The 16,591-nt window shown below is 50.2% G+C and overlaps 1 long non-coding RNA gene across 3 annotated transcripts; it reads left to right on the top strand.

The window, feature by feature from the left end:
• The first annotated feature begins 2,178 nt into the window (after positions 1-2,178).
• LOC106835349 (uncharacterized) lies at positions 2,179-15,168 on the top strand. 3 transcript variants are annotated; one of them, XR_011493901.1, is made up of 5 exons: positions 2,179-2,393; positions 5,714-5,890; positions 7,614-8,177; positions 9,135-9,256; positions 12,197-14,897. It is a non-coding gene; the product is annotated as an uncharacterized lncRNA (long non-coding RNA). The 3 variants fall into 3 exon arrangements; XR_001399090.3 differs by lacking the exons at positions 9,135-9,256; positions 12,197-14,897 and having other exon boundaries at positions 2,196-2,393; positions 7,614-9,125; XR_001399089.3 differs by lacking the exons at positions 7,614-8,177; positions 9,135-9,256; positions 12,197-14,897 and adding an exon at positions 14,950-15,168 and having other exon boundaries at positions 2,201-2,393.
• Positions 15,169-16,591: the final 1,423 nt, after the last annotated feature.

Here is a 16,591-nt window from a genome sequence, read left to right on the forward strand (position 1 = left end):
CAGCTTCAGGGGGAAACTGCTCTTACCAAAGTCACCTGAGTGACCCAAGGATGCTCCTGCACTTTGCCCGGGTCCTCCCAGTCAAGCCTGGTCTCACAGCTACTGTTTGTCTCGCTCCACCAGCTCCCCAAACAGCTCCCATACATGACTGCATTTCCTCTCTGAACCCCAGGCTCAGTCACCACTCTACCTCCAGTTTTCCACTGGGAGACTTTCCAGACCCGGAAAGCACAGCACAGTCATCTGTGGGTGTCTTGTCAGGCAGCCTTAACGCCAACCAGCCTTTCTGGAAATATGTCTCCCAGAAGACCATACTGCAGTGTTACACACCAAAAAGAGACATACTAGATAAATAAGGTTGAGAGACTGGGTGTTATGGACTGAGTGTGAAATTGAATGTCCCCCCCGCCCCCCGAAATTCATATGTGAAGCCCTGATCCCCAGTGTGGCTGTATTTGGAGATACAGCATCTAACGAAGTAACGAAGGTTAGATGAGGTCATAAGGGTGGGGCCCCGATCTGATAGGATTAGTGACCTTTTAAGAAGAGACACCGGAGAGGATCTCTCCCTCTCTCTCTCACCACATAGCACTGGAGAAGGGCTGTGTGAGGACGCAGAGACAAGGTGACTGTCTGCAACGCCAGGGTGGACCCTCACTGGACACCAGCTTTTGACCTTGGACTTCCAGCTTCCAGAACTGTGATAAAATTAATGTCTGTGATTCAAGCCACCCAGTTTATGACGTTTGTCGTGGCAGCCCGAGCAGATTGATCTACTATGTTAAACCAACAGTGTAGGTTTCAGCACAATCATCATTTATTCATTCACCCTTTTGATCAATAAATATTTACTGGGGCTGGCCCGGGGGCGCAGTGGTTAAGTTCACACATTCCACTTCGGCGGCTCAGGGTTTGCCAGTACGGATCCCGGGTGTGGGCATGGCACTGCTTGGCAAGCCATGCTGTGGTAGGCGTCCCACATATAAAGTAGAGGAAGATGGGCACGGATGTTAGCTCAGGACTAGTCTTCCTCAGCAAAAAAAAGAGGAGGATTGGCACCAGATGTTAGCTCAGGGCTAATCTTCCTCAAAAAAAACAAAAACAAAAACAAAACAAATAAATATTTGCTGAGCTCCTCCTGGAGTCAGGCGCTGGGCTGGGCACAGAGGACAGTGGGGACAGTGGGGACAGTGGGCATCCTCTGTGCCTTTTACATGCCAATGTGCTTTGTGGTTCTCAAAGAGGGGGTTGTAATATGCATGGTCGCCACTCGTATCTGACCCCAGAAACCCTTCTTTGAGGAGCAGTGTGTCACAACAGATACTTTGAGAAACACTGAATAATACTTTGGTCCAATGGGGAGATGGATTTTTTGGTTCGTGTTTCACCACGGCTATTATTTGACCCAGGAGAATCGGGCCCCCATACACAGTCCAGAGTACCAAGCTGAACGCTGGGAAGATTGAAAAGCAAAGAGAAGGCAGGGATCTGGGAGAAAACACAGCATACTGGAAAGGCAGGGACCTTGGCATAAGGCGGACCAGAGTTCAAGACTTGGGTTTGCTGTTTATGAACTATGTGACCTCTGGTTAGTTACTTGACCTCTCTGTGCTTCCATTTCTTCCCATGTAAAATAAGCATATCTTAGAATGTTGGTGATGCCTCCAAGTAAAACAGATATAAAGCTCTTGGTACCCACAGCACATGCCACAGGTGTTAGCCATCATTATGTCACGTGTAGACTGAGCCCTCGGTGGACAGAAATCAGAGGCCTCAGCTGTTCTATTCCAGGAGCTGTTAGCAACCCCCTCAGCCCCCTCCTGGTGCTACTTCTCCATCCAAAAACCAGCTTCCCCCCAGGGAAGCCAGATCCTGGTCGTCTTTGGGTACCCGCTCAAAGCCCTCAGCACCGTGGGCTGCTCTCTCCTGCGAGCCCCATATCCCACCTTGGCCCCGGGAGCCCGAGCTGGGGCTCATGGAACTTAATCCTCTATTTCTACTTATTCAGTGTAATCACTTCTCTGCTCTTAAGCGGAGGTCTAATTATGAGGCCTAATTCCACATTTTCTCTGGCAGGATGATAGCCAGCGTGTTCTTCTTTGATCTGCAAGAACCTCACTAGAGTTCAAGATGGGCTGGATTTGTGTTTCCACCCTCTGATCCATTTTATTATCCCCTTGAGGAGCCGGCTAAGCTTTTTCAGACATGTGTTTTAAGAGCATCTTGCCAGGCCTTTCTGCCCGTTTGTTTTGTAGTCAACAGGGTCGTCCCGCCCCACGTTTAACTTCGCTATTAAAACTCTTTGCGAATCCATATTAGGGGATGGGAAAGCCCGTGCTTGCTGAGATCCAGAATCAGAATCCTGCCGTGTCAGTCGAGGTCTGACCTCCCAGGTGAGTGTTATCTGATATTTGTGTGTTTTCTTTCTCTCCACCACGTTCCTGGGGGGTATTGAAAGGGATACAGGACTCCGCGTTGCAGGAAAGGGGCTTGAATCTATTTCTGCCACGAACTCCCCATGTGACAGTGGGAGAGGCACTAGAACCCTCCAGGACTTAGTTTCCTCTTCTGAAAAGGAGGTTGTTTGAGGATTTCCCTGTGTGTCTGTTTGCTTGGGGCTGCCATGAGCGAGCACCACAGGCTGGCTGGTTGAAACAGCAGAAATTTATTTGCTCAAAGTTCTGGAGGCTGCAGGTCCAAGATGGAGGTGTTGCCCGGGCTGGTCTCTGCCGAGGCTTCTCTCCTTGGCTTGTGGATGGTCATTTTCTCCCGGTGTCCTCGCCTGGCCTTCCCCTCTAAGTGTCTGTGTGTCCTCATCTCCTCTTCTCATAAGTTCACCAGTCATGTTGGGTTGGGGCCCACCCTAATGACCTCATTTTACCCTAATTACCCCTTTAAAGCTCCTGTCTCCAAATACTGTCTCAATATGAGGTACCGAGGTTAGGACTACAACATGTGAATTCTGCCCAGGGGACACAATTGAGCCTGGAACATCTGATATAGCCGAGGGGGAAGTGGTTGTGTGACAGTGTATAAAGTGTATTGTTGAAACCAAATCTGGGGACAGCTCAGTGCCTTCAGTCATTTAACAAGTTTTCCTTGTTAGCAATCATCTATAAGTTTCGTGCCGTCCAGCGAGGGTGCTGCTGTGGAGGGCACCTGTAAACAACATTTGCTGTTGGAAAATGGTCTGAAATGGCATTCAACTGACCGTCTGAGCTCAGATCCTATGTCGACCACTCAACGAGTGCAGTGTTACCCAACTTCTCTGCTGGGCCTCATCCAAAGGGCGGGGACTGTCCTAGGACCATCGTGATGATCAAATGAGATGACCATGCAGAGCTCTTAACGGAAAGCCTGGGTTGTAATAAGTGCACAATCACTGTGAACTATCGATGGGACTTCCAGTGGTCCCTTTGGATGAGAGAAAGTCAGGCTAGCGTGGGGTTTGTGTGGTTCATTTCTGGAGTTGGGTTATTCAGACTCTCCCTGGCTTTTTCCAGGCGAAATAGTTCCAATTCCTTTAACCTTGCTTCACAGGGCCTAGTTTCCACTGCTTTGATCATTTCTGTGGCTCCTGCCTGGACACCCTCCAGCCTCTCCAAACCCTTTCAGGAGGGTGACACAGACTCGACTCAGCAGTCTAATGAGGAGCTGACTAATGCGGGACCCCGGGGGGGGGGGAGGACTCGGGGGCCGGGGCATGTCACAGGCCTTTTATGTGTGTGGAATCCAGTCAGCTTTGAAGAAGGCAGGGTGCTCTGTTGACTACGACCAGATGCCCTGGATTTTCCAAGACCAGCTTTTTGGAGATGGTTCAGATTTCAAATATTCAATTTGATTTTCCCCAGAAACCAGTAAAATGTCCCAGAAGTTCTAACTTTTCTCCTTCCACTCCGCAGGCCCAAGAGTGCCTCTTGCACATGGACGTGACATTAAAATGTTCCCCTAGCCTGGTGGGGGACAGATGACATCCTGATGTGGTGAGGTCACACGATGGCAGTCCTAGAGCGGGAGAGTTGTCCTGATTTCAAAGACTCTTCCCTTTGGGAACCAGCAGTTCTAAGTCATGCCAGACCACTCTGTTAGGATTTTATCTTCAGAAAATATGTTCATGGAGACGATCTTGCTCATCTGTCCTCAGCCTGTGGACAGTGACCACCGCTAGGTCTTTTTCTACCTGTGTCTGGCCCCAAACCTTAGCTCAGAGTCAAGTACCAGCAGGGGCTCACCTGGTAGTTGCTGACCCATTGGAAGCTGGTCCTGTCTTCATCCTAAACATACAGTGGCTGCTTTTAGCCCTAAATATATCACCTTATAATTGTGCTATCGAATTTCATCCAGTTTTTGTAGGGTCGTGTTTTCAATTTGTCACGGTTGTTTCGAATTTTATTCTTGGCTTTCTGAGTGTGAGCCACCCCACCAAACTTAGCATCACATGAGGATGTGAGGAGCACAAGCTCCATCCTTTTGTTTAAGTCATTAGTAAAGATAGGCCTGCCGTTAATCCCCAGAGGCTCGGCGTTCTTTCAAGGAGATGCCACGGCACTGATTGAGCAATAAAGAATGGCTTTTCTTCTTGGCTGTAGAAAAATGTGTTCGTTGCAGAACATTTGCAAAGTGCAAATAAGCACAAAAGGGAAGTAAAAATAACTTGTAACCCCACCATGCAGATGTAAGTGCCGTCTTTTGGTGTGGACCCTTCTTGTTAAGTATGTATACATTAATCAACATGGATTAAGTGAAATGTGTTCCACTACGATGTGCCTATTTGTGGACCTGATCATATAGTACGCCCAGAGAGCTAGTTATTATACTCCACTACCCCACAGATGTTCCCAAATCAAAAGCTATTATTTATAATATGTACACACACACACATGTGTAACCCAAACCATGTTCCATGAATACTAGCTCCCTGAGGTGGTCCAAGAAAACAAGGATAGCATTGTTAATTCCTTTGAGAAATGCTTCTAGGAGGTTCCCAATGTGTGCAGACATATTAAAGGCTCTGAGAAGTCCTGCAGTAAAAAAAAAAAAACAGAACCTACCTAATTTTTCCAACTCAGCATTCCTCAAATTTAATTATCCATAAGACCCTGTTTCTAGAAGCACCTATTACTATTCCTTTGAGATACATTTGTAGAAATGCTGTTACAGATTAAATCTTGACATCAGGGTGAAGGAAAATAATTTTTCAAAGCACTTGACTTAAAGTCAGGAGACCAGATCCTTCCTTTGCCCTCGGTGAACTTCGGACCTTGGGTAGGTTATTTCTGTCTGGGCCTTGGTTTACCAAAATTATTGGTTTCCCCTTATAACCCTAACCTGACATATTTTCCCCTTAAAGTGAAGATGAATTTAAGTTACATTGGTCTTGGATAATGCATTCTTTACAACATCATCCCGTTATTTCCTCTTGTCTCACAGTAATAGTCATCACTTATTTAGCACTTCACACAGGTTAACTGATGGGGTCCTTACAACATCCTCACGGCGGGCAGTAACTAAAGGGGCTTAATTCACTTGCCCTATGGCCACATAACCAGTGAGAGAGCTAGGATTTGAACCCTGGGACCGCAGCCCTTAGCCACTAAGCTGCACAGCCTGTGCTCCCCCTATGGTTGGGGATCAGCTCGAGCGTCTTCCCAGGAAGGGTTCAGCTGCTGGTCATCGGTTCACAGGGCTCATTTGCTCTCTCTTCCTAATTCAGAAGGGAGCACTCATTTGCCACTTCCCATCCTCGGGGCTCTCCTGGTCCTCTGTGATGCCACTACAGTAAGTGTTCCACCCTGACATGCGCAGTCCCTCGGAGACCCCTCAGCCGCGCCTCCTGCTGGTTTGAACAGAGCTGGCTTCCAAGTCCTCAGCTGCGTCCTGCCTTCTCCAGGTGAGCCTGCCTTCACCACCGAGACTTCATCCAATCCCCAGTGGGAGCAGATCTCCGTGCAACCGAAGGGAAGGGGCATTCCTGTCCACCGCCTGATTTTATTGGCTTCCTTTCCCTGTCTTTGGTGAGACTGGGGGGCGGGTAAGTGGCGGAGGGGCCATGCGAGTTTGTACCAGCCTCTCCTGCCTGCCTAGTCTACTGAATAGAAATAGCTAGATTAATTGAGTGTTTACTATGTGGTAGGCACTGTTCATGTAGGCTTTCGTCTCAATGACCCTATGGGGTATCACCTCTTCAATTTACAGAGGAATTCATGGAAACAGAGAGTTTGAGTCGTTTGCCTAAAGTCACACAGTTTGTAAGAGTCAGCACTAGGATGTAAACCCAGACCCAGCCCCTCCTCCAGGGGCTGTGGATTTAACTCCTTTGTAATACAGCCTCCCCCCTCCCCATTTCCCACCCACGTTGTACGTGCCCCCACCTCCCCAGCTCCTCTTCCACTCTGCACAGACCTGTACTCTCTCCGGTTCCTCCATCCCTTCACTCTTGGTCTTGCCTTCCCAGCCTTCTCCTAGTCCCCAAAATGCCCCCTCCTGTTTCAGGGCCCGAGGAACCCCCAGAGCACCCCTGGGCCAGGGAGTGAAGTCACGTGGGCGGAGAGGGAGGGACGCCTTATTCTGTAACTGGTTTCTGGAGCACATCCTCCTCCAAGAACCAAGGGGCAGGTGAACAGTGTGCAACAGAGACACCTACTGGCTGCTCACAGCACAGGACCCCGGAAAACCCCAGAACCAGGCTCATCCCTCCGAGGGCCAGGTGGACACAGCTATTTGGCAGGGGTTCCTGTCTGCTCTTCCCTGGCTCGGCCAGGCTGGACTGGTCCCTGAGAAGGACTGGGAGGCCCCTGGTCTCTTTCTCTCATCTTGCCCTGAGGACAAAGCCAAAGAGAAGCGGCAACTTTTACTGCAGAGTATCAACCCCTTGGTGAGGATGCTCACAGCTTGGCCAGGTCATCGGTGGGGGGCGGAGGTGGGGGAGGGGGACAGGGCCATTTATGGCCAAATAAACCAAGAGTGGCTTTTCTGTAATGCAAATAGAAGGACAGTAACACCTGATGCGGGGTGATTGGATGTGGCCTGTGTCATCCAGGAAGGACCATTCTCCTTGGCAGGCTGTCTCCCTTTGAACCAGGCTTTACAACCCCATCTCCAGGGCTCGGCACCATTGGATGCAGAGAAATGAGGCCCACCATTCTGGTTAATTGCCATAATTTGCCAGTTCAAATATTGAGCTATAAGGTGGCTGGAGAAGAGAGGATGGTCACTTCCTAGGAAATCGGTCATCCAAAAGACAGCCAGGGAGATTGTCCCTCAGATGTTCTGCCAAAGAACGGGGACACCACTGCCAGCAATGCCCCCTCACCCTTTCCCCTTCAGAGAAGGACTATGAGCTGGGGCAGATCACACATGGGGACGGGGACAGTTGTTTCCAAGCTGTACCCAAAATATCTCAAGGGGCCTGGACCACCCCTTGTTTGATTTGTTCTTCTGAGTGGGGTCCACTTTCTCCAGTAAACCTATCAGCAAACGTTTATAAAGACCTGATGTGCCTGGCACAGCGTCGGGGGGTTAGGAAAGAGCAAGAAGCTTAAATAGGATCACCATCCGTCTCCAGTGTGAGAGGGAGATCCTCAATTTTAAAATACCCTCTCTCGTTATTCTAGTGAGGATATTCACATAAGGCCAGTCCAGGGGTTGCCAGCTCTGTGAGTAAAGAAGACCTGGAGACATGGACAGCCGAGGAGAGACACGGTCGATTAAGAAGAGTTGGACACCAGCGTCTTCTGGAGACAATCACATGGTTGTTCCCAGGGACTTGGTGCGGACATGCTCTGACAGCTGGAAAGACGACCATGGATAATGTAAACTCTGAAGGCTTCTTGGAGGAGGAGGGCTTCGAAAGGGTCTTAAAGGGCGAATACCACTGGTGGTCTAGTGGTTAGGATTTGGTGCTCTCACTGCAGCAGGCTGGGTTGGTTTCCCTGTCGGGGAACGACATCGCCCATCCATCGGGTGTCATACCGTGGCGGCTGGGTGTTGCTGTGATGCTGAAAGCCATGTCACCAGTATTTCAAATACCAGCAGGGTCACTCGTGGTGGGCAGGTTTCAGCGGAGCATCCAGAGTACGACAGACTAGGAAGAAGGACCTGGTCACCCACTTCCGAAAAGCTTGGCCATGAAAACCCTATGACTAGCAGCAGAGCATTGTCTGACACAGCGCTGGAGGGTGAGAGGATGGCACACGAGACCCGGCAGGTTCTGCTCTGCTGTCCACAGGGTCGCGGGAGCTGCATGGCACTAACAACAGAGGATGGATAGGTTTCGACAGGCAGAAACGAGGTGGGGGAAGTGCCAAGTCAAGGGGACATGCAAGGAAATATACCCATTTGGTTGGAAAAGGAAAGAAACCCCATGACAATAAGGCCCCCCGAAAGTGGATTGTGGCCAGTTTGAAATAGGCTTCAAACAGCCAGCTGAGGAGTCCGGGCTTTCTCCGGGCATCATGAGGCAGCCACTGAAAGCTCTTAAAGGAGAGATCAATAGGATCGGGGCAATACATTTGGAAGGTCACAGCTGGAGAAGATCAGAGTCAGGAACAAGGGTTAAGAAACCCATGGAATGGTTCTAGAATGGCAAAACAGTAGGACCGCATGACTGGTTGACACAAACACCCAGATGTCTGTGGGGCGGCGGCCTGTGTGACCAGCTGGGATAGAGGAGCAGGCTTGTTGGGTCCTTGCTCCCGGGAGCTATTGACAGGGCGAAGTTGCAGGCCTGGGGCATTCTTAAAGTGGGCGGGCCTGTGCCTGGTCTTCGGGGGCTCGGATGCAGCAGAACATGCCTCAGGTACGGGGCCGCGGTGGAGCGGGGGTAAGACAGAGCCAGGCCTAGCAAACGGATGCCATGACGTTCCCTAGAGGACCAAACGCAAGGAGGAACAAGCTAGCCCAGTGCTCGCCGCTAGAAATATAGTTCAAGACTCATATGTAATTTTCAGTTTTCTAGGGGTCCCACTAAAAAAAGTAAAAAGCAACAGGTGAAATCACTGTTATATTCTAATTAGCCCCATATACCCAGAATATTATCATTTTAACATGCCATCAGTGCTTTAAAATTATGGAGATATTTGACTTCCTTTTGGTTTGTTTTGTACTAGCTCTTAGAGATCTGGTGTGTGTTTTAGGTTCAGAGCACATCTCAGTCTGGACCGGTCCCAGCCCAGGTGCTGAAGAGCCACACGCGGCTAGTGACGTCCACACTAGACAACACCGGGCTAGCCCCGAGGGCACTGTTTCTCAACGCCAGGTGATTCTGTTCCCCAGGGGACATTTGATAATGTTTGGGGACAGTTTTGGTTGTTACAACTGGAGGGTAGCCACGAGGGATGCTGTTAAACACCCCACAGTGCACAAGGCAGTCCCCCAAAACAAAGAATGACCCAGCCCAGAATGTTGACAGAGGCAAGTCAGAGCTCCACATAATGCTGGGAGGAAGTGGGTACTCGAGCCAGGTTGTCCGGGTGATGCCACTACAGACACTCCCACTAGAGCTCAGACCTCGCCTCAGACAGGGCAGGCTTCCAGGCGCCAGTGTCAGAACTTCCTGGTGCTTTGTGATATGGCATGGACTACACCCTGAGCCACTCAGATAAGCCAGATTCTGTTTGTAATGATTATAGTCGTGCAATTACCCTCACTGCACCCCACCCAAACCTCAGCATTGTGGTTGCTGCATAGTGTGATTCCCGCTCAGGGCAACTGTGCAGTGGAAAATCATGGGAACAGCAACCCCTACAGTTGTGCAGTGCACAACCTATGCAACTGTATCTGGCAGCTCCACTCCCAGAAGCCAGGGAACCGTGTCTCATCATCACAGCAGCCTCTTCTGGTTTTCTTCTTGGCCATCCCCCTGTTTAGAAGCCACAAAGAAGAAGAGCAATTGCTGATTATCCATGTTCTAAAAGACTCTCTCCTTCGACTTGGGGCCATGACCAAGAATTTAAAGTGCTACTGAATTTCTGTCTAGGGTTCCTGCTCTTAAGACAGGAGCCTGGTCTTTTTATAAGACCAACCTTTCCCTCCTTTACTCCTTCCTTCCTTTCCTACAAATATTTATTGTAGTGCGAAATTGTGAGCTCATAAGGGGGTTGGGCTAGGTCTCTGAGCAGATAAAGACAGATGGATGGCTGCTGGTTGCGCCGACTTCTCTGCAGGAAATCAAGATAAACTTAGAGCAGACTGTTTGCAGTAGAACCAGCTCAGGTGATGTTAACAGGTGACGTAATTTTTTAAAAACTCCACCATCGAAAAATAAGAGCAATTCTGAGTTAAAGCCAGAGTGTATATGACGTTATGATATGCGTACACACTCCGGAGCAAGCTTCCTGGATTAGAAGCCAGGCTTCTCCACTTGCTAGCCATGCTACCTTAGACAAGTTACTTAAATGCTCTGTGCCTCAGTTTCCCTGTTTGTAAAATGGAATAACACCAACACCTACCTCAGAAGGTTGCAGTGGGAATTTTAGCAAGTTAACGTATATAAAGTGCTTAGAGTCATATTTACCGTAGGGTAAGTACTCAGTGAGTGCTAGCGTGTAAGGTCAGCCGGGTTGGCTTCATGCTGCAGACCTGCTCAGAGTCTTTGACGTGATTATGTGCCCTGGGACTCTCGAAGCGAGGAGCAGGTAAAGTAGGTCGTGCTTCCTCGTCTTCCCTGACCACTGTTTGAGACTGGGCCCTCTGGGAAGCAGAGCCCGAAGCAAAGATGAAGGTGCTGATGCTTTATTGGCGCGGTACAAGCCCAGGGCGGCGAGGACGAAGGAGGGAGAGGAGGCGAGGAGACCGTGAAGCAATGCCCCAGTGATGCCCCATCACACTGGCTACCATCTTACTACGATGCTGCTCAGCAGGTGTGTGTCTGGCCATACAGGATTTCCCCAGAATGGCTATAAGGAGGAAATGCTTTCCAGAGAAATCCCCCGAAGAGAGAAAGAGGGAGGATGTGTCTGCCTGGCTCCCTCCCTTGGCCCGTTGGTCAAATTTCTCTCCACGAGGAGCCCATTCCACCGGTTGTATCAGCTGGCCCCTTGGCAGCTACTCCAGATGCCATCCCTGGAAGTGAAGGTGTCCATCTAAGTCTGGAGGAGGAGGAGGGTCTCAGCAAGCGTGGGAGACCAACCCACAGTGGGCAAGAAAGGGACGGTCAAGGGGATCTGAGAAGGCACGTGGGTTCGTGGCAAGCTCCACCCCAGAACCGTTCAGGGAAACCCTCTCTTGGTAGACGCTCTGGGAGACAGGCTTAGATCTGCCGGGAACGGCTCAGAGGACTACACTCCCGAATCCACAAGGAAGTTGCTACGATATGAAAAAATGCGATGTGTTGGGGGAGGATCCCACCTGGTTTGGGGAGGTCAGAAAGTGAGGTCTGGTGTGCTGAGGCTGAGGGATCAGGAGGAGGTGGGTGACCAACGCCAGACGGGGTGAGCGCGGGATTGGGGAGCGGAAAGGCAGTGTCCACGACAGGGGGTACTAGTTCCCCAGGTCTGCCGTAACGAAGTACCACGAACTGAGCGGCTTAATATGACAGGAATTGATTCTCTCCCAGCTCTGGAGGCCAGAAGGCCAAAACCAAGGTGTCAGCAGGGCCGTGCTCTAGGGGAGGAGACTTCTTGCCTTATTCCAACTTCCCATGGTTGCGGGCAATCTCTGGTATTCCTCAGCTTGCATCTGCACCACTCCAACCTCTGACTCCGTCTTCCCATGGCCTGTTCCCCTGTGTGTTTCTTATAAAGACCCCAGTCATATGGGATCAAGGGCCCACCCAACTCCAGTATGACCTCATCTTCATGAATTACATCCCAACACCCTATTTCCAAATAAGCCACCTTCTGAGGTTGTGGGAAGGACATGAGTTTTGGGGGAACACTATTCAACCCAGTACACAGGGGGAACAGGTGGGCAAAGGCCTGGAAGAAGAAGAAAGCTAGACTACAGAAAGTGGCCAGAGTGGCTCTTGAGGCCAGGAGCGGCAAAGATGAGGCTGGAGAGAAGGTGAGGTGGGACCCCAAGGCCTTCAAAAGCCTCCGGGCTCATCCCAAGTGGAGGAATGAGGGCTCTCACCAGATCCGTGCTCTAGAGAGACTCTTGGCCCTGTGTGGAATACAATTTGGAGGGATCTGAGTTGAATGACATTGCGATTTATAATAAGAAATGTACATATTTGGTCTTTGTCTCGTTTCTGGCACAGAACTCCCCAAACCCTCGGAATTTCCTAGGTGATGAGAGCAGCAAAGATGTCTCCTGTTACGTTAATGAGATGACCTCCGGATGCACTGAAGGACGGAGGCTAGTTGTCAGAAGAACCAACCATGAGATTAGAGGGTTGCAACTTCAGTGCCACCTACCCCAACATGTCCCCACCTGGACCTGCAGGAAAGGGAGAGGGGCTGGAGTTTCAATCAATCGCCAATGGCCAGTGATTTAATCGTTCACACCTATGTAACGAAGCCTCCATCGAAACCCAAAGGGACGGGTCCAAAGAGCTTCCGGGTTGGTGAACAGATGGAGATTTGGAGAGAGTGGCACCCCGGGAGAGGTCATGGAAGCTCCACGCCCTTTCCCCAGCCCTTACCCTATGTGTCTCTTCCATCTGGCTGTTTCTGAGTTGTATGCTTTTACCATAAACCAGTAATATAGTCAGTAAAATGTTTCCCTGAGTTCAGTGAGCTGCTCTAGCAAATTAATTGAACAAGGAGGGGGCCTTGGGAACTCTGATCTACAGCCAGCAGGTCAGAAGCCCAGGTGACAACCTGGACTTGCAGTTGGCATCTGAAGCAGGGGCAGGGGCAGTCTTGTGGGACTGAGCCCTTAACCTGTGCGATCTGACGCTATCTGCAGGTGGAGAGTGTCGGGACTGAGTTAAAGCGTAGGACACCCAGCTGGTGTCACAGAGGATCACTTGGTGGTGGGCAAAACCCACACACACTGGAATTGGTGTCAGAATCTAAGGCGGGTTAACCTGGGAAGGTTTCAGGATGGATGTGAGATCTGAGTGAGGTCTTGACCAGACGATGGATTGGCAGGGAAGGTGGGATGGACATTCCAGGTGGGCACAAAGGGGCAGGAGACAGAAGCAAGTTGTATGTTGGCTCGACAAGCACTTTCAGTTTGGTTCTAACGGAGACACCATGGTGGAGAAGGGAGCAATGCAGGGTGGACTCGGGGATCCGGGGTGCAGAGGTTCCATTGCCCAAGCACAGACCCACCTACAGCCCGAGGATGACTCTGCCAGCCTGCGCGGTGGGCCAATTGCCTCCGAAGTTGGACTAGCACATGCTGAGCTGCAATCCCGTGGCCCCTGACTCCAGAGGTCCCTCGAAGGACCCCAACCTCTCACGGCAGCTTCTGGAGCCTTTCCTAGCCGTGGGTTTTCTGAGACAGAGCTGCAGAGGAACCGTTGCTCCCCGTCCCGGTGGAGTGGCTGGTCTTCTGGTGCCTCCTGGCCCTGCTCTTCCTCCCCCAAGGCCCCACTCACCACAGAGGTGGGAATGCAGAAGAGAGCTGTGCTGGAGACTGCTGGGGTCAGGGACTCGGGGAAAGAATGTCAAATATGAGAGGGTTCTGCTGACACGATGCAAGGTGTGGGTGGCTGGAAGCTGCAGGGGATTTTAGAGTAAAAGACTTTCCGAAGACACTTCTTCGAGGTCAGTGACAGGAGGCTCCAGGTACATCTCACACCTCCTGCCAAGAATTCCAGAGGCCAGGACCCTCCTCTGGGAGCCAAGTTTAGACGGTTTCCCATGGAGCCCCCCGATCGGGACAAATTCCATCTTTACCCATAATTTCCTCCTCTAGAATCCAAAGCTGAGGGAGACCCCGGCTTAGGGTGGTGGCAAACAGGCAGGCACTGAGACAAACAGACACGAATTTGAATTCCATCTCCCCCCCCCGCCCCCGTTATGAACTGTGTGATCTTAGGCAACTGACTTAACCTCTCTGAGCCTGGTCTTCACCGATAAAAGTAGATGTAAAATTAATTGAGGCACTGAGTACAGTGCCTGGCGTATATGGTAGACACTCATGCTCATTTCCCTCTTCAAAAGATGGCTGGTAAGGCAGGATTGGATACATGGCCCACACTACCAACTGGGGCTGGCCAGTCAGCTTTCACCCATTCAGTCATTCATCATGCATGCACGTAACAAACAAGTTATTAAGAACTATGATCAACTGGTCACTGTCATGGGCACTGGGGATTCAGCAATGAACCAAACAGAAGCTTACACTCTGAGAGAGGGAGACAGAAATAAATAATCAGTTAAATAAATATATCATATATCAATTAATGGTAAGGGCTAAGAAAAAATAAAGCTGCCCGCAGGGCCAAAAGTGCCGGGAAGGGGGACAGATGGAAGGACCAGGGTGGTATTTTATTTTATTTATTTTTTTAAGGGGTGGCATTTTAAATAGGGACATCAGGCAAAGTGTCAAATCAGAGGACCTTTGAAGAGAGACCAGAATCAAGCCAGGCAGAAAGAACCACGAAGGAAGGGCCCTGGGGAGACACAGCGATCAGCCACGAGGTCAGGGCAGCTGAGATGCAGAGCACGGAGGGGCAAGGGGTCGGAGGCGAGATCGGAAATAAGCGGGCTCTTATCGTGGAAGGTCTTGTCCACCCCAGCAAGAGCTTTGGGTTTCACTCACGGTGAGATGGGAGCCATCTTATCAATCGTATTTTTTCATAACTAGTATTAACTGGGCTGTTAATTATGCCAGGCGTGGGGCTAAGTTTTACATACATTTAACTCTCGTGAGAACCCCATGGGGTGCATACCATTACCATCCCCACTTTACAGATGAGGAAACTCGGGTGTGGAAAGCCTGAGCTTACTGCCCAGGATTCAGCCCAGAAGTCCTAAACTCTAGATCCTCCTTCTGTCTCACTTACCTTTCCCACAGTGCCCTCAATGCTCCAACTTATTTCATTGTCATCACAAGCAGCAGGTCCCGTAAAGACCCAGGTGAAGACAGAGGCTCAGACTGAAGGGACGCGACTACAAGCCCACGGATGCCAAGGATTGCCAGCAGCCGCCAGAAGCTTGGAGAACAGCAGGGAACAGATTGTCCCTCAGAGCCCCCGGGAGGAACCTGTGCTGCCAACACCTTGATTTTGGACTTTTGGCCTCCAGAACTGTAGAAAAAATAAATTCCTGTTGTTTTAAGCCACTGAGTTTGTAATTTATTATGGCGGCTCTAGGAAACAAATACAGATTCATGTAGAGTAATGGAACGAGCTCTGGATTTGGAGTCAGACAACTTGAATTTGAGCTGTAGCTCTATGCCTCCTGGCCATGTATCCTCACACAACCCCTGTACTTTCACCCAGGCCTCAGTGTCTTCCTCTGTGGAATGGGTACCCTGTAACCTGCCTTCCAGGGTTGTAGGAAGAATGAAATGAGCTGTGGGACAAAGCAGGTAAAGTGTCTGGCAGAGCTGGCAGGGCTCCTCCTTTGTAGAGGGCTGGGCTGGAGCAGCTGAGATGAGGAGCAGGAATCCTGGTGCCCAGGATAGCACTCAGGATTAAGCTTAGAAGCGGCAGCTCCTGGGCACTCGCTTCCAAATGCTCCAGCATGTTGTTGGCAAAGCAGCTTCTCCCTGACATCACCTCCTGAAGAGGGAGCGTCCAGCTCCCGGGCCAGGCAGGAGTAACCGTTTGGAGAATGAGTCAAGGAACCCTGGCACTTGGACGTTCAGCCATTGCTTCCTGCCAGGAGTCTGGGTGTGTGTGTGGGAGGAAGCCCTGTGCCAAGGGGAGTCTTTGGTCTTCAAAGCCAAAGAAAAGGCAATTAAGTTTATGGTGGAATTAGTCAGGAAACTGTAAACCTAGGCCATTGCCCTGTACAGTAGATCCTTTTAGCACCATCCCAGAAGACACTGAACAGTCTGGGCCCTGGTTCCAACAAAGCCGTCTCTTAAAAATAAATTTAGAGTCTAGACGACGTCACCATGACCTCCTTGTCATTCCTGGGTCTTCGTATGTCACCAGATTGGGGAGTGTGGCAAGTGATAAACCAAGATACTTCAAGTCCTGGACCCCCAACCATAACCCTACCCCACCCTGGATCTGGCTTCTATTAAGCCCCTCCCAGTGGAGAACATGGGAAGGAAACTGGAGCTGGCGTGTTGCACAGGCCATCGGGGCAGGCCAGACTTGAGTATGACTTGGCCTCCCACATTGGATTGGACTCACCCCAGTCCCCACAGTCTTAATTGGTGAAACCAAGCTTAAGCAACCAAAATGTTGCCTTGTGAGCCATGGACCAGGGATAAACAAGATCATTTCACAATGATAAAGGGACCAATTAATCCAGAGGACATAACAATCCTGAACATGTGTGCTCCTAACAGCAGAGCTTCAAAATACATGAAGCAAAATCTGATAGAACTGCAAGAAGAAAATTACAAATTGACAGATAGACAAATTACAATAGTAACTGGAGATTCCTACTCTCCTCTCTCGATAATTGAGAAACCATGTAGACAGAAAATCAGCAAAGATATAGTAGACTTGGACAACACTATCAACCAACTTGACCTAATTGAGTGGAAATAACCCAAATGCCCATCAATAGAGAATGAGTAA

The sequence above is a fragment of the Equus asinus genome, chromosome 13 (genome assembly GCF_041296235.1).
Source record: "Equus asinus isolate D_3611 breed Donkey chromosome 13, EquAss-T2T_v2, whole genome shotgun sequence".
NCBI classification, from domain to species: domain Eukaryota; kingdom Metazoa; phylum Chordata; class Mammalia; order Perissodactyla; family Equidae; genus Equus; species Equus asinus.